This window comes from Daphnia magna, unplaced genomic scaffold, assembly GCF_020631705.1.
Source record: "Daphnia magna isolate NIES unplaced genomic scaffold, ASM2063170v1.1 Dm_contigs083, whole genome shotgun sequence".
Taxonomy (NCBI): Eukaryota; Metazoa; Arthropoda; class Branchiopoda; order Diplostraca; family Daphniidae; genus Daphnia; species Daphnia magna.
In genome coordinates, this window is record NW_025533121.1 from 453,870 (window position 1) to 481,267 (window position 27,398).

The 27,398-nt window shown below is 40.9% G+C and overlaps 1 pseudogene; it reads left to right on the forward strand.

Annotated features, from left to right (window-relative positions):
- Positions 1-11,122: 11,122 nt before the first annotated feature.
- On the forward strand, positions 11,123-20,055 carry LOC123477566 (annotated as a pseudogene).
- The last annotated feature ends 7,343 nt before the right edge of the window (positions 20,056-27,398 follow it).

A 27,398-nucleotide genomic window follows, 5' to 3' on the forward strand; every position in this document is an offset into this window, starting at 1 on the left:
CCTTAAAGTTTAGTTACGTGGAGCAGGAAGAATAACAGCTTGCATGCCTTGTGTTGGTCTCCGTTGAGCGATGAGTCTTGCAGTTGTCTCGCTTGCAGTCTCTCGATATGCAGGTTCCAAATCCTTGATATACTGGAAACGGTATTGTTCCTGCCGAAAACCTTTACGGATCAGCTTTCTCCTCAGCTTAGCCGCCGGAGTGTTCTTCTTTCACGGAATGATGAAGCTGTATTACTGATTGTAAACAAATAGAGAGTCAATAAGTAACAATCTACGGCCCTGTAAAGTTATCGACGATACGAGACGGACGAAAAGGTAATTAACAATCGACGGCCCTGTAAAGGGATCGACGATTGTGATTGTGCACAAGCGAAAATGAAATGAACAATCGAAGGCCCTGTAAAGGAATCGACGATTGTAAATGTGCACAAACGAAAAAACGAAATGAACAATCGACGGCCCTGTAAAGGTATCGACGATTGTATTAAAGACAGGCGAAACGGAATTAACAATCAACGGCCCTGTAAAGGTATCGACGATTGAAAATATTAATGACGGGCGAAAACGGAATTAATAATCGACGGCCCTGTAAAGGTATCGACGATTGAAAATATTAAAGACGGGCGAAAACGGAATTAACAATCGACGGCCCTGTAAAGGTACCAACGATTGTAAATGTGTGTTGGACACCGAAAATTACCAATCGACGGCACTGAAAAGGTATCGACGATGGTAAATAGGACGCTTTACAACTGGGATTAAGGATTCGGCTCCCCGACTCGAAGCTGAAGGACCGGACGCGGGTGAGGTCTGAGTCCCTGCGTCTACAAAAACTCCCATCGGAACCTTCGGCCTTACCCCCAAATCTCCCTTTATCTTCGCTTACCCTAATTCCCCTTTCGGGTGACGCTGAAATCCCCCTTATCCTTTTACTTTGCCTAAGTTGACCAAAATTCATCTACCCCCTTAACCGTAATTCTACGACCCTTCGGTCTCAAGGTTTTCCCCGTACACCTATTTTTAACCTACACAGAGCAAGATCTTTCCCGGTGGTGAAGCGAAACCAAGGGGCAAGAAGTTGGGCCGGGACTGTGGTCCAATGCCCAAGCAATTTAAGGTAACCGTACCAGCTGGTCAAACTTCCCAATGACCTCTCAACAGAACCCGCATCCTAGCTTATTACTTTACTCTTCACCTTCAGGGGAACAACCGGTTTGTCTTGCACCCTGCATCTCCACCATGTAACGAGCGAACCGGGAGTAACTGTTTATTTTAGCTTTTAATCTACGCGGGCAACTACGCAAGGCACAGCACTCAAACGATAACACCAAAAAAGGTAAACTGCTGACACTAAGGAAGGAAACGAACAAGTTAAACAAAACGCTAACACGACTAACACACAACTGACAAGAGTATTGACCGCCTCCACTCTAGTCTCTGCTCAAGTTTTTAATGGTTCACATCTTCCATCCATCCAAGCCTAAAGTGATTGGAAGATGCAAGATGACCATTTTCGACCCTTACATTTTTCCCCATCCAAATTATACATCCATGACACCTAGCGGTCGACTACAGCATCTTTTTGTAGACTTTTCACTTACTGTGATTTTCCCTATTTTTTCCAATAATTACTGTATCACAACAACACAAAACAAAAACGCAAAAACGAAACAAAAAAAAGATTAACAAAATAAAATAAAGTAAAAAAAAAAAGAATCCTTTTAAAATTTTCTAAACTGTAAATTCCTTTCCATTTCTATATTGTATACTTCTTTCACACACATATTTTTCTCTTCCCCTGTCAATCCCTCTTCCTAAACTTACTAATGACGGGTAGTATTCCATTGGAACAATTCAGCTGTCTGATCTACGACATGAAACTTACCCAAGTTTACCATGCAGAAAATGCTGCTGTATCTCATTGTAAATAACAGGTCAGCCCGTGTACTTATCTTACCTTATTAAATATGAAATTGAAGTCGAGGAGATTAAAAAACACGGAAGCACTGGTTGTATGTCGTAACTGTGCGGGGTGTTACGTTACTAACTGCCACTTGCTCTGAAAATAGTAACGGCCGTGATGCCGAGAACGGGGCTAAGCACAATGGAATTTTAAGATGGTGAACTCCTACCGAGGGCTACCCAGATCATACAATGAAAAACGTTGTGGTAGACGTGTCTGAAGCCCAGACCGGGTCGTCTGCTGTTGTAAAGACGGTGTATTCCCAACACACTTCCCACCAGAGCCCATGGTTCACGTCTCTTCCTGTTCGATCGGACCCGCGGCGGTCACGGATGGAGATACCTCTTCCTGCTCTGACTCCAACTCCAGCGGGGGGGGGCCTCTACGTCTTCCAGCTTGTCTTCACATAGTTCTAGGGGATGTAGCGACTGGATGGCGCGTTTGATTAGGTTCCCGTTCGGCGTTTTGACCATAACTTAACGGATTAAACCGTCTCTGCTAGTGATCAACTCCTGACAACTTCTCCTACCCTGATCTAGCGGCTGGGTGTTCCCTTGCAGTGGAACATGTCGATTTGGAGTAAGTAGTCAGTTACGAAGCGTTCGCAGATGTCGCTGACATATTCCCAGCTTTGCCGATCAATTTCCAAAAGGCACGCGTTGTTTGCATCGGGAGTGATGAGGTTCACTGCTGGCTATGGCGGAGTACATTCGACTGAATCGGAGTACATGGAAGATTTGGGGCAATGGGGAGCGGTCATAGCTTCCTTCTGCCACGTAGGTGAGTGGCCTGGCATTCACCATACTCTCCGTCTCAATAAGACTGCATTCTAGTTCCAAGCATGCGTGACCATTTAATAGCCGCATTAAATCCTTTATCGTCCGCGCCATGCGTTCCAAAACCCTCCCAACCATGGGGCTAGACTGGCGGAGAATATCGATTCGGTTTTCCACATTGCCAGAAGTTCGTGGATGGCTGGATCGGATCTTAACACTTTCATATAGTTGGAGACGCATCTGGATGTCTGGGCCTTGTCCAAGTACATAATAGACATGCTACTCCTTCTAGCGGAGAATTGTCTTAATGCTAGGAAGAAATCAGGTGCGGACATAGTTTTCGTTAACGCCAAATGGACGGTTCTAGTCAAAGCACAAGTAAATAGGCAAGCATAACTCTTCGGCTGTTTGATTTTGCCTTTCCTTTTGACTGAGGATTCACCCGCTTGGAGATTTTCTTTGCTTTCCTCCGTTGGTTCCATGTCTCGAGCTTCCGTAAGGGGCTCCATATCTGGAGGCTCTGTTATGGGCTTCAAAACCAAACCATCCGTTGACGGGAGATCCGTGAAAGCCGTGGGATCAGCTTGTTTGCGTTTTTACTGGATGTTGGGTGTTTGTAGTACAATGGCTTGCGAAATATATACCCGTGATTTCGAAGACTTTTGCTTGTTTCAGGCGATTTAATGGTAGAGGTGCAGCTTCTTCTCTAAATGGCCGTGAAGATAGTCGTTGGCATATGACGCAGGCATGCAAAAGATATTTAGTCTGTTGGCGTCCTTTGATAATCCAAAAACGTCGTCTTAGATCCGAGAGGGTATTTTTAACTCCAGCGTGTTTCAGCGAGACATTTCGGTCTTGGGTGATTAATTTGACGACTTGATGGTGAGTGGTCAATAAGATGGCGGGTTCAATTCCCCTGTCTTATAGCGCTAGCTCAACCCTTCTTTTTACTCTAATTACTCGATCACTTGCATCCCAGACGGGTCGGAGTGCGGTAATTTTTTCCTTTTGATGTGGTTGCCTCCCTTCTTGTAGGTCTTGGAACGTCTTATATAACGTCCTCGATAGGCTTCTCTTTGGAGCTGTAGATAAGTAGCTCCACTTTCGGCAGGTCCCCTACGGTAAGATGGTCTACCATTATTTGTTTTCCGTCCCCTATCTTGATTGGAGTTTTCACTTGTGTGGCGTTTGCGGGACGGTCTCTGAATAGTTACTATGGTTAGTATCCAGGCGGTTCTTCGGAGTAATCGATTCCATGACGGAATTCGATCCAGCTGTCATTCCACTTAAGTAGCTGGCTCCACGGAAGCCACCGACATGATGACGGTTTTGGATTTGGCTTCCACTTCAATCCACTCACAATTACTAGGTTCTCCTTCCTCGGGTGTTGAATCTGGTTTCTATGATGGACCATCATGGCCATGAACATGATGGCCATGATGTTTCACCACAGCTCGGAGTGTATCATCAGCGTTGCCATTGGCGCTACCCGCTAGGTGAGATCCGTAGGATTTTGAACAGCTGGGCATTGCTGCCACTATTTCGGTTCGCGAATGACTACTTCACCCGTTTTTTTTTTAGCCTTTTATAGGCTACGGCTCCATAAGCTGCCTCGGATTTGTTGCCGAAAACACGAATCTCTGCAAGTTGTATGACTCTTTTCGAGTAACCTATCCAGCGGGGGATTTTTAGGTTGGTGAACTCGTTCAACCCAGTCATAGCTGATATCCATGTAATTCGAATCCCTATGACCTTCGGTTGACCTTCTTCCAGTTTCTGAGTGAATATTATTATGGGATTGATAAGCCCCTTCTCACAGAGAAATATACGGACTATTTGGTCGTAGGTGACCCAACTACGTATGTTGAGTTTTGCCTCCTGTGGGATGAATTTTGTTTCCTTTATTCTTGTTTTGGCTGTGGAGGTGCTGTCGGCGCCTCTGAGGTAGTCGTCGAAGTAGATCTACTCCTTTAACTGTTCAACTGTGGTGGAGTAAAGTGGCTCCATTCCGTCTAGGTGCTTGTTGAGGGTAACTAGTAGCAAGAATGGGCTGGAGCTAAAACCAAATGGGACCACAATGGGTCCATTTGTAGGCGACTAGAGGCGAGCCTGGCGTTTCTAGCTCCATTACCTACATAAATCTTACAACTTCAGCGTCTTCAGGATGCAGGGTGATGTTCAAAAATGCTTTTTCGATATTTGCTATCCATGCGATTCGATGAAAACGGAATCGCATTAAAACGGCTAGCAGATCGTGGTTGACATTCGTGCTGGTTTCCAAAACGTCGTCAAGGTTCAGTTTTCAATTTTCCGCCCCATCGAACACCGGTAGAATTGCTGTGGTTGTTTTGTTCCGTCGGAGGACAAGATGGTGCGGTAGATAAGTTTGGAGTCCTCCGTAGTTTGATCTGCCTCCTCTACGAAGTTTTAGATTCGCAGTTGGTCGATTTCCTTATGGTAGGATGATAGAAGCGCTGGTGTTCTTTTGAGTAATTTTCAGTAGACTCTGCAGTCTTCCTTTTGCCACCAGGAAATTTTTCTCTAACCTCCAGTTGTCCGTTTTCCACGAGATTGGGGTGCAGTATCACCTATCTTCTTGACGGGTGATTTGTTTCCAAAGGAGCTAAGTGGATCGTCTGGCTCTACTGCATCGTAATTGTTTAAATTGGCGAAGTGTTCTAGTTTCCAAAACAGCGATAAATCGAAGTCCGTCTTCCGTTTCAATTCTTGTTTTACGATTTTCCGTTTTTTCTTTTTGCTTCTGGAGATATGGTCAGGCTCCTTGCTAGAATTTTCTTCCGTAGGCCTCGGCTGGGGTGGCGAAGATTCCTTGGCCTCATTCCCGGGTGCCATTTCCTCCTTGTTTTTGAAAGGGTTCGTAAAATTAACTTCTGAATCGTAGAAGGTATTTGCACTGGAGACCGATGCCGTAAATTTCGTTGGGGCATTGTTTCCGTTAACAGTCTGTTGTGCAAATTTTGTTACCCTTTTATCGCAGAGGACGGTGTAGTTTGTTGACTGGCTGTGTTTGCATGCATAGTTGGTGGGGCAGATTGTGGTTTCGTGATTGGCACTGAAACCTCTGACGCACCGTTTCTGCCTGGCGATGATGGTCTTTTTGTCCTTAAGGCTTACTGGACAATCTGTGGAGTAGTGGATTTCCCCACAAAAAATGCATGGTCTTGTGCTTTCTGGGACGATGTAGTTGTCCTGTCGCCTCGTTGGTGGATTTGACGGCTGTGTGTTTTGCTTTGAATTTTTTCTGGTATTTGGAGCTGGCTGGCTGTGATCTGGCTCCAATCGCCAGCTGTGAGGCCACTGGTGGCGGTTTCGCCGGCGTGGTTGGTGTCATCTGCTGTGGTATTTTTACAGTTTGCGACTTCCATCGGCCGTATCTTTCAGCAGCATCGACTTGATCCCTGACGAACTTCAGCAGGGCTGTGATGTCGATGATGTCGTTGGCATCAGAACACGACCATTCCTTCTGCCATTCTGCAGGAAGCAATTTTATTAGTTTAGTGCCAAAGACTTCTCCAGATGTGTCGTTTTGCACTGTGAGTGTCTCCAAGGCGTTTATATGTGATTGGAAGGTGAGCTGTAGTCTTCGTAGAGCTGCTACGTCTGTCATGACTTTACGGGAGCCAGGCTGTCGAATTTACACGAGTTTGGATGAGGGCCTTGGGTTTGGTGTAGACCCTTTTTAGTTCAGCAATGGCGATGCTGTAGTTAGCTCCGGTGAGCTCCAGGTTTTCAACGCAAAGGTATGCCTCACCTTTGAGATATTCTTTGAGATAGTCAAATTTTTGCACATCTGACATTGTGGACGAGTGGATGGAGGTATTGAAGCTCTACCAAAATGATGTCCACTCAAGGATATCTCCTTTAGAATGTTTTATTTGCCTTTGGAGAAGGCAATTTGACTGTGGCGCAGGTATGGCTGCTACTGGAACAGGAGCAGCCGCTACTGGAGCAGATTTGGCTGCTCCTGGATCTGCTGCAGATGCCATTTGTACCGTAGCTTGATTTTGAACTATTAGCTGCTGAATCTGTAAGGTGTAGGCCTATTGCTGATAAAGAATTTGGGCTACAAATGCTTCTTGTTGTTAATTGAGCAAATCTTGGAGCAGCTTGTTCCTGTATTTATCCCGTTTGCGATCTTCATTTTTCTGCTGGTCTTGAAACTTAGCGTCCAGTTTGTGTTAGTATTCGTCGCGTTTTTTTTTTGCGAGAGTGAGTACCATACTGATTTCTTCTTCGACTTCCGCTACTGTGGAATAATCTTCTTCGATTTGCTCCTTGGTGGCGTTGGCAGCTTGCAGAGACCATCTTACTTGATCGCCCGCCTTGATACATTTTTGGTAATGCCAGTTCAGGAGTTCAGTCTCCGTGGCAAGGTCAATATCCAATTCTGCTGTCATGGAGACGTCTTTTTACTTCTTTATTTTCTTCTTTGTCCTGGTGAGGTGGCCTTTTACGCCTGAACGTGTTGCAATCGCCGCTCCTGTAATCTTGACTTTTTTTGCTGGAACTAACTGAAGCAAAAAAAGAAAAGGGGCTTGTCTTTCCTTGCTTCTATCGTCGATGATACCGGGTTTTCAAACCTTTTAGTTATTGGCTGCTTAGTGGTTCACAGTGGGGTTCCACTTCTGGATTTCCATTAAAGGAGTGGATAAAAAGATTAAGGTGAAAGTTTTTTACTTTCGTTATTGCCACCAGTTGCGGTTAATGGAAGGGATTAGCGCTGTTCTCCAGATAGTGGGCGTATTGTTAAAACTCCACTGGTTTAGATTCTTCCTCCTTCCTTCCTTCCTTCAAACAGGTGACTGGCTGATGTAGCGAATTTCGATTTTGGCTCTTAGTTACCTTTCGGTAACTTCGAGCAATGTACCGATCTTGTTGTCAGTAATAAATGATGTCACAGCGTTTGGGCGGTGTTTTAACACGATTCAAGATAGTTGGTTATTAAACGGAGTACCAAAATTGGCTTTTCCAATAACATGAATGTTAACGACAGAAGTCGTTAGGGATAAATGTAATTTAATTTTTTGTTTTGTATGTCTGTATGTACGTGTGTGTGTGTGTGTGTGTGTGTTCGTGTCATTGCCGAGGGGCAGACACGTCTGAACTTGTCTGACCTTGGCTAAACTAACACCCTTTGGTTTTGCTATAGGTTACCCTCCCTTACACTTCCGCCACCCGATTTACACCAAAACTAATTGTTCGCGTTAGCGCCCTTCTTTTGTCTTCCCCTTTTCATGCATTTCCGCCGTAGTCGAAGACGGAGGGAGATGCGGCAACGAGGTCACTCTTACACTGCAATCGCAACCTGTGGTTACAACACCATTTTCGGTGTTGTAACCTCGTGTCGTGTCAGCTAATACAATCGCAGCGTGGCCTTTTAGCCACTGAGTTAACCACATTCCGTTCCGCTTATTTCGGTGGTTAACAATGGAGGTTTCAATGCAAGGTTTCAAGTATTGCGAACAAAAATTTATAAAGAACTTAACAAAGATTCACCATAGCGTAGTTTATGAAAGTTAGGTTGCATAGATATGAAATTTTGGTAAAAAGACAGAAAACATTTTAAATTTTGGAAAATAAATGGAAAATTTTGTTTTTTGACCGCTAGGTGGTGTGAGCATTCACTTTTGAGGTAAAAATACAATTTTTAAATTTTTTGAAAAAGTTTGTTATTTTGACCGTTAGGTAGCGTAGGAGTTCCCTTCTGGTGGAGATATTGTTTGAATTTGATAAGGAAAGAAAAGTTTGTAGTTCTGGACGCCAGATTACGTATCCATTCAGCTAGAATGCAAGTTTGAAATAATTTTGAAAAAAAATAAAATAGTTGGAATTTTGAGCGCTAGATGGCGCCACTCTACTCGAAAATTAAAAAAAAATTACTTTGGTGTTGTCTATTTCTAGATATATTTTAGAAAGTCTTTTTCTTTTTTGTGTTGTTGTGCAATTGTTAAATTTCGCTCCAAATTGAAAGCAAAAGAAAGAAAGAAATGGCAATCATATTTTTTATTTATTAATTTATTTTTGAAGGGAGAATTCAAAAGTTTTTTGTAACATGAAACAAAAAAAACATTTTCCCCAAGGCATTCACGTGGTGCGTCACACTCACAGACCCAAAAACTTAAATTTTAAATTAAATTTCAATTAAAGTAAGTGGTTCGAAGGAGCATGTAAAGTATAGGTCAGCCCGTGTACTGATCTTACCTTATGTGACGTAGAATTCAGAAGAAAACAATTGAAGGGAGATGGGCGAAAACGTCAAACGAGGGGGAATAAGAGGCTGCATAAAACAAAAAGAAAAGAGGCGTAAAAGGAAGAAGGCAGTAGTTTTTCTGGTAGGGTAGTTTTTAGTTGGAAAAGATCTGCTGGACAAAATTCGTTTCGACAAGCAATTACTGCAATTATTGTAAGTAGAACAAGTCCAATTTCATATTTTTTCTGTTTGTATTGCTTGGGGGATGACTGAACCGCCCCTTCCCCAGTTGTATGTCTACTCATGCAAATAAAGTTGGAAAGGCCACATGTGATCATCATTTGAAAAGTTTGTGATTTGCGAACATCACCTGGTGGTCTCCACCAGTAACTAAGGCTCGTCTGATCTTCTTCCCTCAAACGCACTTGCAGGAACATTTTGGCCATTTTCGGCCGGTGATTTTTTTATTTTCTGAAACGTAATAGCACTCCTACCAGGTTGGAATAGAGGCCAGGTACCTTTAACAATACTGTGTTCAATAAGATACCACGATGTTTTGCCGATAGGTTGAACACTATTTTTAACTTATCCGGTTTGTGAGGGTGAGTCACTGCATGATGCGGAACGTACCACCTTCTTCCCGAGTCTTCATTATTTAATTCACCTGATGAAACTTGTCTAGCGTATCCCAATTCAACGTATTCATTAATGGTCTTTGAATAACGCTTTGTTAATTCCGGTTGTCGTAGTAATCTCCTTTCCAAAGCGAAATTTTTTTTCAATATCTGATGGGCATTGTCAGGAAGTATTTGGCGGGGTATTCGCCACGTAAGGCCTATCTCATAACGTCCGGTATCCAGCAAGCGAATCGTCTGACCAAGAGAGGTTAACGCAGCTTGATCATCCGGGGAAACTAATTTCCCTACGTCTGGTTTTGTGACGATTGGCTCTGTTGTTGAAAATTTCTCTTCCAATGCTGTTAATGGGTGTTCTTTCGATTTTGTTGACGTGCAGTGACTTGCAATTATATTCTTGTGAAATGTTAGCTGGTTTAACTGGAACTAACTACCGTCCAGCCTAAAGAAGTCCGTATTGCTGTGGGGCCTGGCGCAACCTTAGCCGGCCATCTGACATCCAACGTTAGATGTACATCCAGGATATCATACCCAAGCAGGATGGTTACCAGTGTAACGAAGCAATCAAAATGTATATATCTTTGCAAGATACCCACAATATGATCTACTTGCTTATGCTTACCTTATATTTATATTATATTCTTATTCACTATTATAACCGTATTTGCTAGTTGCTTCATGTGCAATCATGTTGACCTCGATAAAACTTCCGGGTTCTGACTCACGCGTGTGATGTACCTGTACAACACGAACATCACGCCACGTTACAAGACATCCGTGATTGGCTACACGCGTGAAGTACCTATACGTCATCACATATCACGCCATACACGAAGATTCGACGTTTCATGGTGAACCCACTTTCTGACAGGAGTCAGACAAGTACCAGCTTGCAAGATGTTTAGTCGCCTTTAGCTTGAATTATCACTCTTAAACAGTAGAATTTTTATCTTGATGTCTTAGCTTATTCATCTTAATTCACTAGTTATTCCTCCCAACTTATTTTGTTCTTCTTTCCACTCCGAGCATCGCGAGTATTCGAATTATCTTCTCAACACGTATTCCAAATACTATACGTGTCGGCAAGTAGTATTGTTTCCCGTTTTTCTCCTATTATTCCCTCACGCTTGTACGCCCGCACTACCAAGGTAAGATCAAATTACTTTGTCTCGAATCTCGCGCTCAGTTTCCCGATTGGACTTACGTCCATGAATCCCTACTCGTTTTGTAAACCTTTCCGCCTCAGCTTAATAATACATAATCATCATTGTGGGTAAATACGCCTTTTAGTTTATTTACACGACCAATTGTCTTAATTCATCAACCCATTAACCCGAGAGGGAGAATGCTTTACACCAGCGACGTGTCAATTTCTTCTAGTGGTATTGTGGATAAATGGCTCCAACGAGCGATTTCCAACGGCCAATGGATTTTTCGTTTAGTGAGGTGAAACTCGGGTATTGTAAGAGCGTTCTTCATTGCATAGGCCACTGAATGGTTGCTGGATGCGATCGTGAAGCTGGTAGTGGTTGTCGAGATGTCCGATTCGGTTCCTTGGATCGACTTAAGTTTGATGAGATTGATGTGCTCTTTCAGTCCCAATTTTCTGGCCATCTCCGTACGAATTAAAGATGACTCACTTGCGCTGTCTAGTAAAGCATACGTTTTTACCCAGTTTGCTCCGTTGAAAACGAAAATCGGTAAGACCGCAAGTAAAATGATGGGATGGGGATTTCCGCTATTCGAGATATAGTGATGGCTAACAGTGCTCTCTGTACCACGTCTGCTGATCCTTGAAGCACCATGGAGTGGATGATACGGTGTACGTGATTAACCATTGGTGTAGATCATTGAGATCAACGTATTTCGGTCGCATTTGGAACGCAAACTTCGCCCATCAATTGCTTCTTACGTCGGGAGGTAACTTGCATGACATTTGTTCGAGAGTGTTTCAATAACTCAATTTTTCGACTTGTTCTAGGGCCTGTAGCGTGGTGACGGTGTCGTGGAGCTCCGATAAGAATTCGTATAAAGCTGGGTGGTCACCCTGTCTGCAACTTGGAAGGAGAATAAAATGCTGTATATGATATCTAACCAGTTGCTGGACATCCTCGTACTTTTGGCGATGCTCCTGTACTGCCCTCTCATAGGTTCCTGGTGTCTGTAGTAGATGAGCCATTCTCTTCTTTATATCAGGATATAGAACATCTCCAAGAATCAACAATTTATGTTTATTATGCAGAGTGGTATCGTGGACAAAGGTCTCGAAGTTTGCAATAAAACTCGGCCACTCCTTGGAGTCTCCGTTAAAGGGATTGGCTCTCATTCACGATACGAAGTATTCTAACCATTGAGTCGACGTTCTTGTTCCTGTCTTCTTGTGAATTCCCGAAAGATCCTGTGCTCTGGACCACCGAAGTGGCTCTGGACGAATAGTTTCATTCTCGCACTGTTCCTTTTGAGCTTGGAGTGCATTCTCTTTAACCTCTTGAAAATTGCTTTCTAGTTCCATGCGTTGGCGTTTGGCTGGTTCGTCAGATGTTTCTGTCGGCGGTTGCCTTTTGCTGGCTATTAGCAACTGTTGTATTGCTCGATTCAATTTTCTGACTTTCTCCTTAGCGGTTTCTTCATAGCTGGTGCACTCGCTTGTGTCTCCTTCGCACGCTTCTATGGACTTCCGTTGAAGCTCAAAATTAAATTGTTTTCTAAAATTATCTACTAGACACTCTTGCGTTACCGCCTCCAAGCTTTCCTTATAGATGGCTAGTTCTTCTTTTTCGAGTGGGGGTTGCCGTTGTAGGCCGTTGATGATGCGATCTAGTAAGTTTTGTTATCGAGTTTTGGCGTTCTTGAAAAGCCACCTGGCGATAGCTTCTTCTATGTTGATGCCTTCAATGCCTTTTTCTAGCTGAAGGCGTAAATTTGTGAGTAATTGGAGCTATATGGGATAACAGAATTTGCATACCGTCAACTGAGCTTAAGCTCTGGCTAATCGTGCTCGAGCCTGAGCTCTCTTTCGAAACGTGGAAAGGAATACGCCGCTAATCAAAACGTGGTATGGCTTGAGCCCCTATCGAGAATGTGTGTGGTCTGTTCTATTTCTGTGAGTGTAAAAAACTCGTCAGTGGTTTGACCCACCTCTTAGTAAAATAAATTTTGGTACCTTCCAGAATTCCTAACTTAGCCTTAAGTTCAAGTTTCAGTGGAAATATATTAGGTCTTCACCCCACCCTGGGAGATTGCAAAATGACCCGACCTGTTACTTGCCTTGAAGCGTAATATTTTAAGGCATTTAAGAAAAAGGTCTAGACTCACCCAACCCTGCCCTGTCGTGTCCATCACCCTGTCTACCCTTCCCCTTAAAGAAATACAAACAAAAACCCTTTACTTCGCCAGTAGGTGGCTTTAAAAAATTAAATCGGTGTTCGGATTTTTGTGCAGGATACTGTACATACTAAAATTATTTTGTCAACATCGCTTATTATCATGTCAGCGTTTGTCAGCATCGCCCCAGCCATTGTGGGTAGAAATCATTTCATAACGCTCTAACCACTGACGAGGGATTTCTGTTTGGCTACCTCAAAAAATAGGTGCGCTTATGAATTTCCTGACAGCTGCCATAGCTGTGCCTTGAAGCTCCTGCTGATGTGTTAGAGGTAAAAAAAGGTGTTGTCCTATCACAGGAACAATAGGATGCGTTGGCTGAGTTAATCTGCTTCTGAGTCAGATTCCGAATCTGACTGATTTACAGGGCTGTTTAAACCACTCTGAAGGACTGTCCCTACTCTTGAGACAGCCAAACTTTCTCTAGAGGTTGAGATTTAAGAATCTTGTGTCTGGCTGGCGCTTTACTGTCACAACAGGGCAATGTGGTTGACAAGTCAGGAGGCGGATGCAATCGTCTTCTTGGATCTTGAGGGAACTAGGTAAACACGGATTAGTCTTTTCTGGATCGACTATAAATAAAGCAGCGCAAAATTCGTTAGAAACGGGTAATGAGCTGCATTTCCATGATTAAAAGTCACACTGGACTTTAACTAACTATTGTATTTTTCTTCCGACACAGAATGGACAAATGCAATGTGACACAAGAATTAAAATAGGAAAGACTTAAACGTTACTCAACTTCTTAGGCGTCTAGCAGAACTCTCGCTAGGACAAATGAAGACGGGTTTTACACTAATTTTTGAATTTACACCCCTTCCCTGAGGTTATATAAATTCACTGTGTTTCTAAGGCTATTTAAGAATTTCCTACTTATCTAGGAAAAATGTACGATTCTTCACGGAAAGTTTTAGTATTGGTAATTAAAGCGTCGACTGTAGCGTCTCTCGGAATAGATAACCACGTATGCTGTTGTCCGCAACATCTTGTAAAGTATAGTTCAGCCCGTGTGCTGTTCTTACCCTTTTAGAGATGAAATTAAAGATGTAGAATGATGAATCACGGGAGCACTGGTTAAATGTCTGAAGGGCCAGTGTAGATCGTGTACGAATCGTCGTGTGCGTGTCCTGGGTACATCGTGTATTATACCATGTATTTGTCAAACTTCTCCCCCTAGTTGGAGGGGCTTAGCGCCGCTTGTACATGGTTCATCACTAGAAGACGACGGTGGAAATTGGGTAAATCGTGTATGGAGCCTTCCGTGTACGTGTATTGGTTTGGTTTTGTTTGTCAATTTGAAATTAATACGACACGATAGTTTAAAATAAATAGAAAAATCAACAAGTCCAGTCTTTTTTTATTAATAATAAAAAATTGGCGAAATCGAAAGGATTGCCATCCGAATAAGCAAATATATATCTAACATATTGTTTCAATAAAAAATTGTTGAAAAAAATTTCTTGCATATTGCAACAGAGCATTTTCAAAAACGAAATGATGAATGCCCTTGTGGCTTGACTTTATTGGAAATGACCATATGGACATTTTTGTTGTGGATCATTCCCTTGGGTCACTCGTTTTGGGGAGTAAGTCAGTGGTGTAAGTTGTGAGAAAACTAATTGACCGTTTGTGATTGGATTTAAGTAATCCGTTCTCTGTTGTGTTTCCTTCTCGTTTGAACTTACGGAAAATGGTTTTTAATAAAAAACAAACTGGATTTATGCTGAGCATCATTTCTATGTTTTCGGATAATACTTTACCTGCGTATATAATCAACGAAGAAACAAATTTCCCATCGCATGCTCTTTTGCCAAACCCAGGTAAGATTTCTGTTAAAGATAAACATAGCAATAGAATGTTTCATTAATTGTCAAAATGTTTACCAAATCGTTTTTTCTACTTCATTGTAGAAAGATTACGTATTTATCATTGCATTTCGTTCCATAACAAAACATACAACTTAAACATATCTATAATATGTAATAAAAATGTAATCTATGTTACATAGGTACAAAATTCATGATTAGATGGGAAGGCGAGAAATTTGAACAGGATTGGCGCATGGATGGATATTGTTGGCGTCAAACAAGGGGAAAAGTGACATAAACCATTCAGAAAAAATATCTTTTTCCGGAACACAGTGAAGATTTCAAAGGGGAAGAGAAGGAGAGCCGGTGCACTATCTTTTCCCAGTCTACTTTCAAATTAAGGATCAATTGCGGTGAAACTCCAGAGTCCTTTACCACCCAGTATAACAAGACAGTATTGCATCACAAAGAATATCCTAATGAGGTTCTGGTTAACTACGAAGGCGACGCATCGTGATTCAACAAGGAGTATTCGCACGGATATGCAAAACGGCTTGAGAAAACAGAAAAGCCTCTTTACCGTACTACCCAGTCAGTCTTAACAACAGCAAAAGAAAGAAAAGATGACCCACCTTCCCAAGTATATGGCGACATCATTGAAGGTGTAGGGAAGAATATGAAAAAAAACAGGCTGTACAGGCTCCGAGGAATTTACAGCAAGTAAAAAAATGCACAAAAGGCGGCAAGAAGAGCAACAACACTTAGCCATGATGCGCAATACAGCGCCTACTTATCTGGCATTGAAACAAATTTCATGCGGAAGTTCGAGCTGTATCCCGAGTTCAATTACGCGTGTTTGCATTTCGGTGAATATGTATTATACGTTATTTATTATTTTTTAATTATACGTTGCAGATTTTAGGTACGTCTCGGATAACAATTAATTTACATTTTTAGAAATGGCTGATGAATTCCAATTGCTGCTGGATCGCACGGATTCACCGGCAGTCGTAATGGAATACGACACGAACATTGATCTTGTAAGCTTTAACGTTAGTTGGCTTTCATTCCACCATACAGAATATGAAAATCTTCCTGGAAATCCTATTCCCACCATCGGTTTAGCCTGTTTTTGCACTCAAAGAAACTTCAGTCATCCTATGAATATTTCTTCAACAGGATTAAGGAAGAAATTAAAAAGATTAGCGGAAGCTAAAAATATCATAATATGCACAGATGAAGAGCAAGCTATAGTTAACGCTATTGAAAAGGTAAGAATATCGGGCATTAAGTTGTTACAGTTTAACAGATTATATTTAGATTTATGTCATTTTTTGTTATATAGATTTTCTAACATATTGAAAAAATGTTTTCTTTTTTTATATTCGACATTTTTCGATTGAGCCGTATACTGGACGTATCTATGACATAATTCTTGTATACTTCCAAAATTGTACGTTATATTATTTTTTTAGGTATTTCCTACTATTGAAACAATTAGCGTGTTGATGTTGATTTAGATTTTACACCAATTACATTACAGCAGCAAAAACTAAAGGGAAAAAGGTAACAGACGGAGGGAGGAATCGGGAGAAGACTAACTCACTGACTGCCTCGCTGGTCGACTGGTGACTCGACTTACTGCTGGTGAAGTTTGTCCGTCTTTTATACGGTAACACAGAGAGTCGAATTTAAAGTCAAACGAGGTCAGGCGTGTTCAAAAATATAAGGTCGGCGGAAGAAGGCTGACTTTACCGTTAGAGTAATAAAAGTAGAAAGTGGGTGATTCGGGGCAACAAATTTGGGGTCAAAACTGGGCAATAAAAGCCACGAGTTAAATTTTACCGTTTAAATTCTGATTTGGTCGACGGATTCTTACATGGGTCCCCGTCAAAATAGATTGCGTCTCGCAATCTCTGTTCTCAAGATAGTAAAATATGCAGTTGAAGAGAAGAAAATATAAGACAGGAATATTCGAGGAGCTTTATCGCGTTGGTAGCTTTCCTCAGATGGAATGAGACAATTTTCTTATTTGGAACGAAATACAGCGAAGGAGAAAAGATACAGCATTAAACGAGTAGTGACGCAGACGTCTAGGAGCGCGAAGCTCAGTGTGGCGTGTTCCGTTGAAGGAAATATATACGCCTTTGAGCACGGAGCTCGATAAAAAATAATCTGAAGTAAAGTGTCTAAGCCTAGACGGTCTTTTGAAATCAGATTTACAACAGCAAAACAAAGAATATGAAGAAAGGGTGGTGACGCAGACGTCTACGAGCGCGTAGCTCAGTGTGGCGCATTCCGTCGAAGGAATTTACGCCTTCGAGCGCGGAGCTCGATAAAACAAATCTGAAGCAAAAGTGTCTAAGTCTAGACAGTCTTTACGAATCAGATTCAAAACAGCAAAATAATGAATATGAAAAAATGAGTAGTGAGGTGGACGTCTGGGAGCGCGGAGCTCAATGTGGCGTGTTCCGTCGAAGGAAATATGTAACGCCCTCAAGCCCGGAGCTCGGTACAGATACAATTGCCTTTGCAAGAGGTGTGCCTAAACCTAGAACACAGCTTCGCAAACAGATGTGTCAATAAGAGAAGAAGCAAGATTCTAATCTCAATAAAACTTCAGCTGTTCCAAAATAAAAAAAGATAAAGAATAGTTTGCATGAGAATGTCCTCTTTGGTTAAGTGGAGGGATAAGAGGGTGGAATAGAAGTGAAGTAATTTTTTTTTTTTTGCTGTAGTCTATATAAATCTGGAGGTGTCAAATTCAAAGGAACTAGTTTTAGGTGGAAAAATTATGTAAGAGAAGGGGGGTCTAAGATAGTTGTGAAATAAGTTGGATCGGTTTCAAATTGTAATGTTGAATTTCCAATGTCGGTTTGGTCGGGTATTCGCGTGGTCTAGGTGATGGGGGCTTAGGCGGCTGGGCAGACAAGCACGCACCGTCTTTGCGCAAAAGCAACGGCTCTTTCGTGCAACCTCTTCTTCGTTTCTTAATTTTGACCGTTGGCCGTGGCCGATCAGAGACTCTGAAGGTTTCGGCTTGTACAGCGTTTGAAGCGCGTTGATCGTCACCTGGCGTCAAGTGGGCATCGTGTAGGATCGAGTGTAAGAGCTCCAACTGGTCCAGATGTTTCAGCCCGGGTTGGTCTTCGTGGTCATCAAGGTGGTCGGAAGTCACAGCGATTTTTGGTTCCTTTGTTCTCACTTGCCGACGTGGTAACAGCTGCGTTTTCGCAAGTTGGTTCAGGAAGAGGGATGGAAAAAATGCAACTTACAGTCCTTTGATGTTCCAACACTGATGCTCGTATGACAGATTCATCCGCGAATATGCTGTTTCCATTTTGGTGATTTTCCTTGTCTTCGTGTTTTTCCGGGTGGGAAGAGACTTTCTCAATGGTGACTCGGCTTGCGACAATAGCAGACGAAAAAACAGGTCGAGATATTTTAATTTTCAGTGTTTTACTTACAAATTTTTTTAGTTTCTTGACTTTCTCCAACCACAATGCCTTTATTTTCTTCTTTAAAGGTTTTTCTTTGATGTCGGTGACAGAATATTTGTCTTCAATTTGTGCCATCATCGGCGAAGAACTGTTGTAGTAGAGTTTTGGTAACGCGTCCGTAACGGCCAAGACTTCGGTCGGCGGGTTCGTCCTCGCTGCCACCAGATGAAACAATTGGCGTGTTGATGTTGATTTAGATTTTACACCAATTACATTACAGCAGCAAAAACTAAAGGGAAAAGGTAACAGACGGAGGGAGGAATCGGGAGAAGACTGACTCACTGAATGCCTCGCTGGTCGACTGGTGACTCGACTTACTGCTGGTGAAGTTTGTCCGTCTTTTATACGGTAACACAGAGAGTCGAATTTAAAGTCAAACGAGGTCAGGCGTGTTCAAAAATATAAGTTCGGGGGAAGAAGGCTGACTTTACCGTTAGAGTAATAAAAGTAGAAAGTGGGTGATTCGGGGCAACAAATTTGGGGTCAAAACTGGGCAATAAAAGCCACGAGTTAAATTTTACCGTTTAAATTCTGATTTGGTCGGCGAATTCTTACACTATACCTCGTGCTAGATGTCACATTCACGCATGGATGAATATAAAAATGAAGTTAAGAAGTCTCGGGATCTCAACGAAGCCTGAATTGGAAAGGTATCGTGAACAATTTTACGAACTTCTACACCATGAATCGTACCACGCAAACAGCGTTTCGCTGGATACCTTACAAAGACATGTACGGAACAATGTATGTAAATCCTATAAAATTTCACTGAAAATTCATATTTAAATCATTTTTAGGTTTTTTCAGTTTATTTCGAAAAAAATATTCACCCTGACATGAAGGAAATGGGACTTTGGGCACTAAAGGACTACGGGGTTTACAATATTATCTCAACAAATAGAATCGAATCCTTCAACTCCCTTTGAAAAGGCGATTCGAAAAGCACAGAGGATATGACGAAGAAAAAATCATCGATGGAAGTGCCGAAATATCACGACATCGATTACTTCAAGTGAAAAGAGCTATACGCAGCGTCGGAGAAACGTGAATACTTCGCAAAGAACTGAGGCAGTGTTACCGGTTGATTGATGACGATAGTGAATTGTGCAACTTGGATACTGATGTTCTTGTAAAAGGGAAAAAATTACTAGAGGTAACGCGTAAAAATTATGTACAAAATATACCCAATATGTATTTTGTATAACATATGTATTCATCGCTAGGTTGACAGCACTCCAAAATTATCGAGAAGTACGTACCCAGTCCAACTATTCTTTGCCGTGCACAACTTATAATATTGGAGAACAGAATTTCATTGGTGCCTGAGAAAAAATGTTTCGCTATCACCTCAACCAGCGCTGACACACACTGTGTCACTTTGTTTTCTGGTGAGAATGGAGACCCAAACCAATACTGCACTTGCCCGGGTACCATGACGTGCTCCCATATACTGACTGCAATGATGGCGATTGGATATGTTCCACGACAGTCAAAAGGATGGTCGAATGGTACAAGACTCCGAAGAAATATAAAAGCTCGAAATCAGGAACTAAATTCCATCCTAGATCAAGCAAGGCAAACAGAAGGCGCAACGGTTACAAGAAACTGCAAAGAATAAAAAAACAGGTAGACTATTCACTATCATCAAAAAAGTATGAAATATATTGTAAAATGTAAGCTTTAACATTTATTATTTTGTTACTAATTTCCGACAACCACAAAATTCATCTTAATGTAATTGCATAACCATATATTTATTTTACTCATTAGGAAAGTAAAATTGGTGATGATATATTTTCGATGAATCGCGGAAGAGAAGGAATTTTCACGATTGGAATCAGAGCATTTGAAAGAACTTGATAAAGAAGAAGAAACGAACCCAAGTGGTAATCTGGTGATGAAAATGACGAAGACCTGAATTGGAAGAAAAGAAAACAAAAACATAAAGGAAAAAATAAGGAACCCATATCCATTGTGAAAACGATGAAATAAGGCGAAAATGAATATACAGAGAGTTATGGAGAATCCGAACGTGAAATTGATGGAAAAAATAACGAAAAACAAGTACAAATTGAGGAAGAAATACCCATGGACTTCAACAACGAAGACACTTTACATAACATTTAACCAGAAAATACAGATATTGATCAAAGAAACTCCCATACCAACACCAGTAGCTCTGATACTCCCAATTCTAACGGGAGTAATTCCTGTACTTCCATTTCAAGCAAACAATCATCTACAGATTCAGAGAAAAAGAGACTTTCCTGGTCATTGGTAAAAGAAACGTTTCGTATACACTTCATAAGAAATAGAAAATATGTAAAATGCGTGCATATTTGTATAACGATCCACGTTCATTCACAATGTTACCAGTAGCTATATTTTATTGTAGGTGAAGAAAATTAGAAGGACAACAGTAAAGTACTTGCAGAAGAGTCAGGACAGCAGCCGCAACAAGAAAACATTATTCAATTTCAAGAGAAACAGGACGATGCCAGTAGTATGTTGGAAGATCTAACACAGCTATCGGAAAAACCCCAAGTACATAGTGGTTCACCTAAAAAAACACAGGGTATTTTTTACTAAATCTTTCATGTATTTCATAATTCTAAAACTAAATTTATTTTTCATTGTACCAAATTGTTTTAAACACTGTGGTTTATGTAAGCATAATCTTTTTTTTCTCATGTGAGAAATTATGTATTAAATTTTATATTTTGTTTGATTTTTCCAAAGAAGATTGAAAGGTCATTTTTTCATGACACATTCGTTCCCGACGCAGAGTTGAAAAACATCATAACTCCAAAATGTTGGCTATCTGATGTCCACATGGATGCAGTGTCAACAATTTTGCGGAAGCAATTCAAAGACATTGGTGGATTCATAGATGTTATGTTTTTGCAGACAGCCAGTTACCCTTAACCAAAAGAAGCTAAGTGGATTCAATTTCTCCCTAGTCCAGATCACTGGCTTGTTGTAGTTAAAGGTTTTTTTGGGTCCAGTACAATGCGCGTTTACGATTGGTATGAATAAATATTTGTTGTTAGCATAACATAAAATATATATCACATAATATATATTTTATATGTAATATGCAAACAACTATTTACATATATTTGTCGATTACAGTTGGAATTTTGTCGAAAGTGGACGAGCACAAGTTTTGGCCGCAATTTCGTCCTTATGCCGAACACCAAACAAGGAAATGACATATGAGTTAGCATCTTGCCAACGGATGTCAGAGAAGGAAGTAGGGGACTGCGGCGTTCTTCTATAGCATTTGAAACGGCAATTGCCAATGACATAGATCCTATCTATTGTTATTTTGAAAGTCGTGCCATACGCCAATATCTTTTGAAATGTTTCACAACTAACGAAATAACAATGTTTCCCTATGCCACACGAAGATGTACGACTAGGCAACGACGGCAGTTGACATGCCCTGTGTTTTTCTATTGCCGAAGAACAGGATTAATGGAAACAAGTGATTGAGATCTCATTGAGTGTGAAAAGTGTAAAGATTGATTTCATAGGATGTGTTGTAAGTCTAATTACCCTTTGAATCCTGACAAAGTGATTTGAAACTGCAATAACTGTAAGTGAATGTCAATGTTACCTTACTAATTATAATAATGTTTCCATTCATTTAATTAAGATAATACATAAAAGACTAAATTTCATATACTCAGTAATAAACAAAGTATACGAATCACAAAATGTATATATCGTTTGGGCACAAGCATGCAAATACCTAAAGTAGCACAATACCACTTGTATGTTTAAAGTAACTAAACATTATTAATTTCATTCAACAATTCAAAAGAATTCAACACTAATTCAGTAACGTCATCATAAATTCAAGACGAAATCACGATTTACCCGGAAATCGTGTTGTACTGTATACGGCGCTAAGCCCCTCCCACTAGGGGGCAGAGTTTGGCAAATACACGGTATAATACACAATGTACCCAGTACACGTACACGATGATGCGTACACGATCTACACTGGCCCATCTCTGTGCCGTGCGGAGTGTATTTTGTTACTGGATGCCCCTTGCCCTGTACATAGAAACGGCCGTTAGGGCAAGGGCGGGGCTTACACATAATGCAATCTTAAGATGGTGGCCCCCTACCGAAGGCCACAAAGTAATATAATAAAAACGTTGTGGTAGACGTGTCCGGCGCCCAGTCCGGTTCGTCAGTTCAGCTTCCCATGATGAATAACACCAGGTGGAATTCACAATATCAACTCGTCAAAAACTCCTACAAGAGATCGTAATCTGCCCCTCCCACCAAGAAAAGTTGAACACTTGCAAGAAGGACGGCAGCTTTTACCATAGTCAAATCAATATGCTTAAAGAGCTCTTCCTTTTCTTGGACCAATCAAACAAGCAACTGATGCTTTCCATAAATCTAATGAGACCATCGGACTCGTCATTCCGACCTATTTTGATGTTTCAAACAGAGTTACTCTTGATTCGAAGCTCAAATTCAGATTCAAGTCCCATCAGAACGAAAGAATGCAAGAAAATTGCCGAAGCATTGAAAAGTTCTATCGTCAAGCGCATGAATGAGTGTCTAAAGGGCCATTTCTGTGTGATTCGTAAAAAACCACATTTCCTAATACTGCATGCTCGTTGACATAATGTTCATCTTTATATGGATAATCTACATGAGGGGCCACGTTGGTTTCAAGATTCAAGTCGAAAGTACTCCTGTCAAATGAATTGTAAATAACTTCTTTTAGTATTTCATTCTGCAAAAACAAAATACACGATTTATTTGGATTTGGATTGAATTTGGACCAAGTTTGCTTAGTACTGATTTTTTGTGGTTCTGATTGGGATCGGAATTAAAACACTTGCAATGATTTGGATTTCAGTCAAATCCGGCAAATGAAGAAAATCCGAAACACTGATTAGATTACCTGTTGAAGCAGCGAATGTAGATCCGATTCGTTCCCCTCGTCACGTTACTCCAATCCCCATTAGAGAGAAAAGCCTTGTTAATGAAGAGCCAATCACACCAGCAATCCAAGTGAAATATTTGTTTATTAATTTGGGGTTTCGATTAGGGGAAAAGATCAGTTGTTAGATGGGATAGGTGATCGCTACGGTAGAAAAAGCGAGAAACCCGCTAAAAATGGAGTAGTTACTTGGTTGGGTATGAGACGTGGTTTAAAAGGAGAACAATCGCGTGCAGCTTTTGTAAAGCAACGAGGGGGGTAATTTAAGGAAGGGGAAAAGGTCATAGTCACCTCATGGTCTAACATTAGAGGTTCCAGAACTGTCGTCTGCTAGGTGTTTCGTCTGCTATTTCCACGGACAAATTTTGGGGCACTCTGCTAGGGGTGCTGACTACCCGGATCAGTCATAACATTCCCTCCATAACGTTGTCAACAATGGGGAAAGTAGTCGCTTGTGACTGTTTTTCGCGCTGTTTTCTTCTGTATTAAAAATTAAAAAAATAACTATACAAATAAAGGAAACCTGAATCAATTCGTCTTTGTATTATAAAACTTAATATACATTAATACCATCTTAGACAGTTTGCGCAGCTTATGCTGTCTTCTTTTTTTGATTTCTGGCTAACCTCATTTTTTTTACCGTTTCTCTTCCATGTGATGTCGGATTTCTATGTATTCAAACATTAAAAATGGGACCATTTCCGTGCAATGTTTGTCGCAACAAATATTCGGCAACACAATGCAGTCCGTCGGACGTCCGACAGATGTTGGGGTCGGATGTTGAGTACATCTTTTTGATATCCTCCGGACAGCCCGATATCCGATCTGGATGATCTATGGATGTAATTTTTTTTTTACCGCCCTCAACAGCACCGTCGGACATTCTAAGGATATATGAACGGGCTTTCATTTGGCTATAAATATGACATGCATCGGACCTCTAATCTTGAATAAATATTAGGCTATATCTGGATTCGAACTCGGGTCTCCGCCAACCTCCTATTTGAATTGCAACACGATGCTCTGCCGAAGGGGATCGGCTAAATATGTGCAGATGGTATGTTTACGAAACTTATCACGTAGTAAACCGTTCATTTGGTCAGTTGTTCAGCATCCATGGCTTCGTCACGAAGTATGGAAAGTCCAACCAGATTCCACTTCTCTATGTATTCAAGTCCAGTTGCAAGCTATGCGATTATGTCGTGGTGCTTGAAAAATTTAAATCTCTTTTTGATCCCAACTATGAACTTTGTATAGAAGAAGTTGTTTTAGATTAAAAAACAGCTACTAAAAGAGCATTTGAAGAGGTTTTCTTGGAGGTTAAGCTCTTTGCTTTCAACTGTCATTGGACACTAAACGTGTATCGTAATTTCAAAAGACTTTCGATGGCTTACAGGACTGATTTAAAACATCAACGAGTGAGTAAGAGAAGTGTTGGCATTGCTATTTGCCCCTTATCAAGAAATTCCAAGTTGTTTCAAAAGACTGAAGGATTGATCAATCAAACTAGTTACTGATTGGCATGAATTGAACGAAGGAAGAACGGATGATAATCTGCCTCCATTTTCTATTGCAGATCTGAAAATATTCTTCGAATACGTGAATGGCGACTTGGTGAGTCTTGTTTGGTCCCCAGAAACCTTAAGTGTCTTTTTTCAAGAAGTGCGGGAAAATAATGATGCCGAAGGATGGCATTACCGGATAAACCTGCATGCTACGAAAAAGCATGCATCATTGAACCTCCTCATCTGATTGAACTTCTTTATAAAGAAACACAGATAAATTTAATCAATAAAAGATTGATTCTTCAACATAACATTTCTCGTCTACAACAAAAAACATTTATTATTGAGCAGAGCATAAATAAACAATACAAATTTCCATTTGAATAATTATAGTGAGTTGTGTAGGTCACAATATGATTTTTTTTAATGTTTTTCATCACAGTTTGTGAAGCAGACTTCTCAACATTCATCATAAAACAATTTCCATCATTTGAAATTGTTCCCTTAAGAAACACATTAGTATAGTTTTATCGTTTAGTGACTCGTTACAATAGTAAAAATACAAATTAAAAGAATACTAATAAAATAGCTAACTAGTATGAAACGGAAAGAAAAATTTATAGTGGTAAACAACGCAGACGGTAATGGCACCGCTAACGCCATCTCAACGGTAAACTGAAGGTCAAATAGGTCAAATTTGAAATTCACGACTTCACCAATTAAACAAATACCAAGTGTTTTAAGGTACATTTTTATTAAGGTAAATAACAATCATTTTAGAAGTTAGAGGTAAAATTACTATCTATCTCGTACCGATGATCTCGTACCAAAAGAGGACAGGGATCATCTGGTGGCGCAGCGCTCGCTCACCGCGTGCGTATATAAGGCTAGCCACTCACACTTATTTTTCATTATCCATCTCGGTGCCTTTCTGACCAGCTGTTTAAAAGTAGTGGTTTTTTCATGACAAAGATATTGTAATTGATTATTTCTATCTTGGCCCGATTATCTCGTACTAAGTGCTTAAAGAATCCCATCTCGTACGGTCATCCGGTAATAAATTAGTGGTTTGAGATGAAAGTTGTAACGAGACAGGGGTAGACCTCCATCCTTCAGGGTCTAAAGAGTAGTCACCGAGTTTGGGCTGAGGACCAAAGCTTGTGATTTCTGTGATGATTGTTGAGTTTTTTTGTGAGCATTGATAGACGCTGATTGATGCCCCAGTAGTTATCAACTTGCTACATGTGGGCAGTAATCCATTCACTGTGTGGTGTGGTGGCGATAGCAGTTTTGTGTGCCAGCACCCTATTTTCACACTGTAGAGTTCAAATTTCTTGATCTATTCCATTTATTCCATCGGTAGTTTGGTCTTGTGTGTACTGAGAAGGTGCGGCTCCGCTTATTTCAGCTAGAATTATGTCGTCAATTTTTTCTGTGTCTTCTTCCAACGTTTTACGTGGGTGAGCATTTTGGTCAGTTAAAGAGTGTAGACGCAAGACAACCTTTTCCATTACTATTACTTGTTTGTAGGATTTTTAGACTAATTACAATATTTCTGGGTAATGGTATTGTAAACGAAGTCAAGCTGTTGTTCGACATCACAGATCCTTTCTATTCCAATACTATTTATCAGGTAACGTTAAGCGATACCTGTTTCCACAAGTCTAAACTTACGCTGTGAAACTTCCCTTACCAGGACCAGGACCAGCTTCACACTATTCCTGTGGAGATCGAAGCTACAGTGAATTCACGCCCCTCACCTACGTCTTTGGTGACGACTAATCCTACAAGGTCCTATCCCCTCAAAGGCTACTTACAGGGCGCCAACCTGAAGCAACCACTGATGTACCAACAATTTGTGACATGAATCGCTCAGACTTAATCAAACTGGATAAGGAACTGAGTGAGTTTGCACTAACAGGGTGGAGATTGTGGCAAGAGACCTACATCGCGGACCTTAAGCGATTTACAATACATTTACAATACATTACAATTACCACTACCCAACCGTATCGCATTTGCAGTCAAAACAAAAAAAATTGCATGCTTTTTTTGTTTGTATTTTGCAATTTAAAACAATGCCATCTAGCGCTCATAAGGAATTTTTATTTTTTAGGCTACCGGGGTTGTGTCTCTTTTTTGTGGAGGATACTGTACGTCGGAGACGAAAATTTCAAATGGAGAAAAAGAAGGCGAAGGTGAGATGGATGAACTTGGAAATGGATCAGACCCTGTATTATGTTGCGAAGAGGAGGCGGAGTGCATTATGCATTATGCACGGCACGTGCAGCCAATCAGAAGACGTTTACTTAAGAGATTGATGGTGACGTGCGTGCAACCAATCAATCAGTTGTTTATTTAACCGCGTGATATGCGTAGCGCGCTTGCGTCAGATGCATGTGTTTAAATGGGTCAAACCAAAGCGTCGATGACTAACAGCTACGATGCGACTTACAATATTTGAGGACCTACAAAATAGAAGAATATTTAAATCAAAGAGTGAAAATACGGATATAATGAATGTAAAAAAGGAGTAAATATAAGAGAGTAAAATGTAGGCCTAATAAGTCAATATATTTGTGGGCCTTCGTTATATCGCTCGCAGTTGTGCGAGATTACGTCCCGTAATCAGACTGAATGCGTAGCG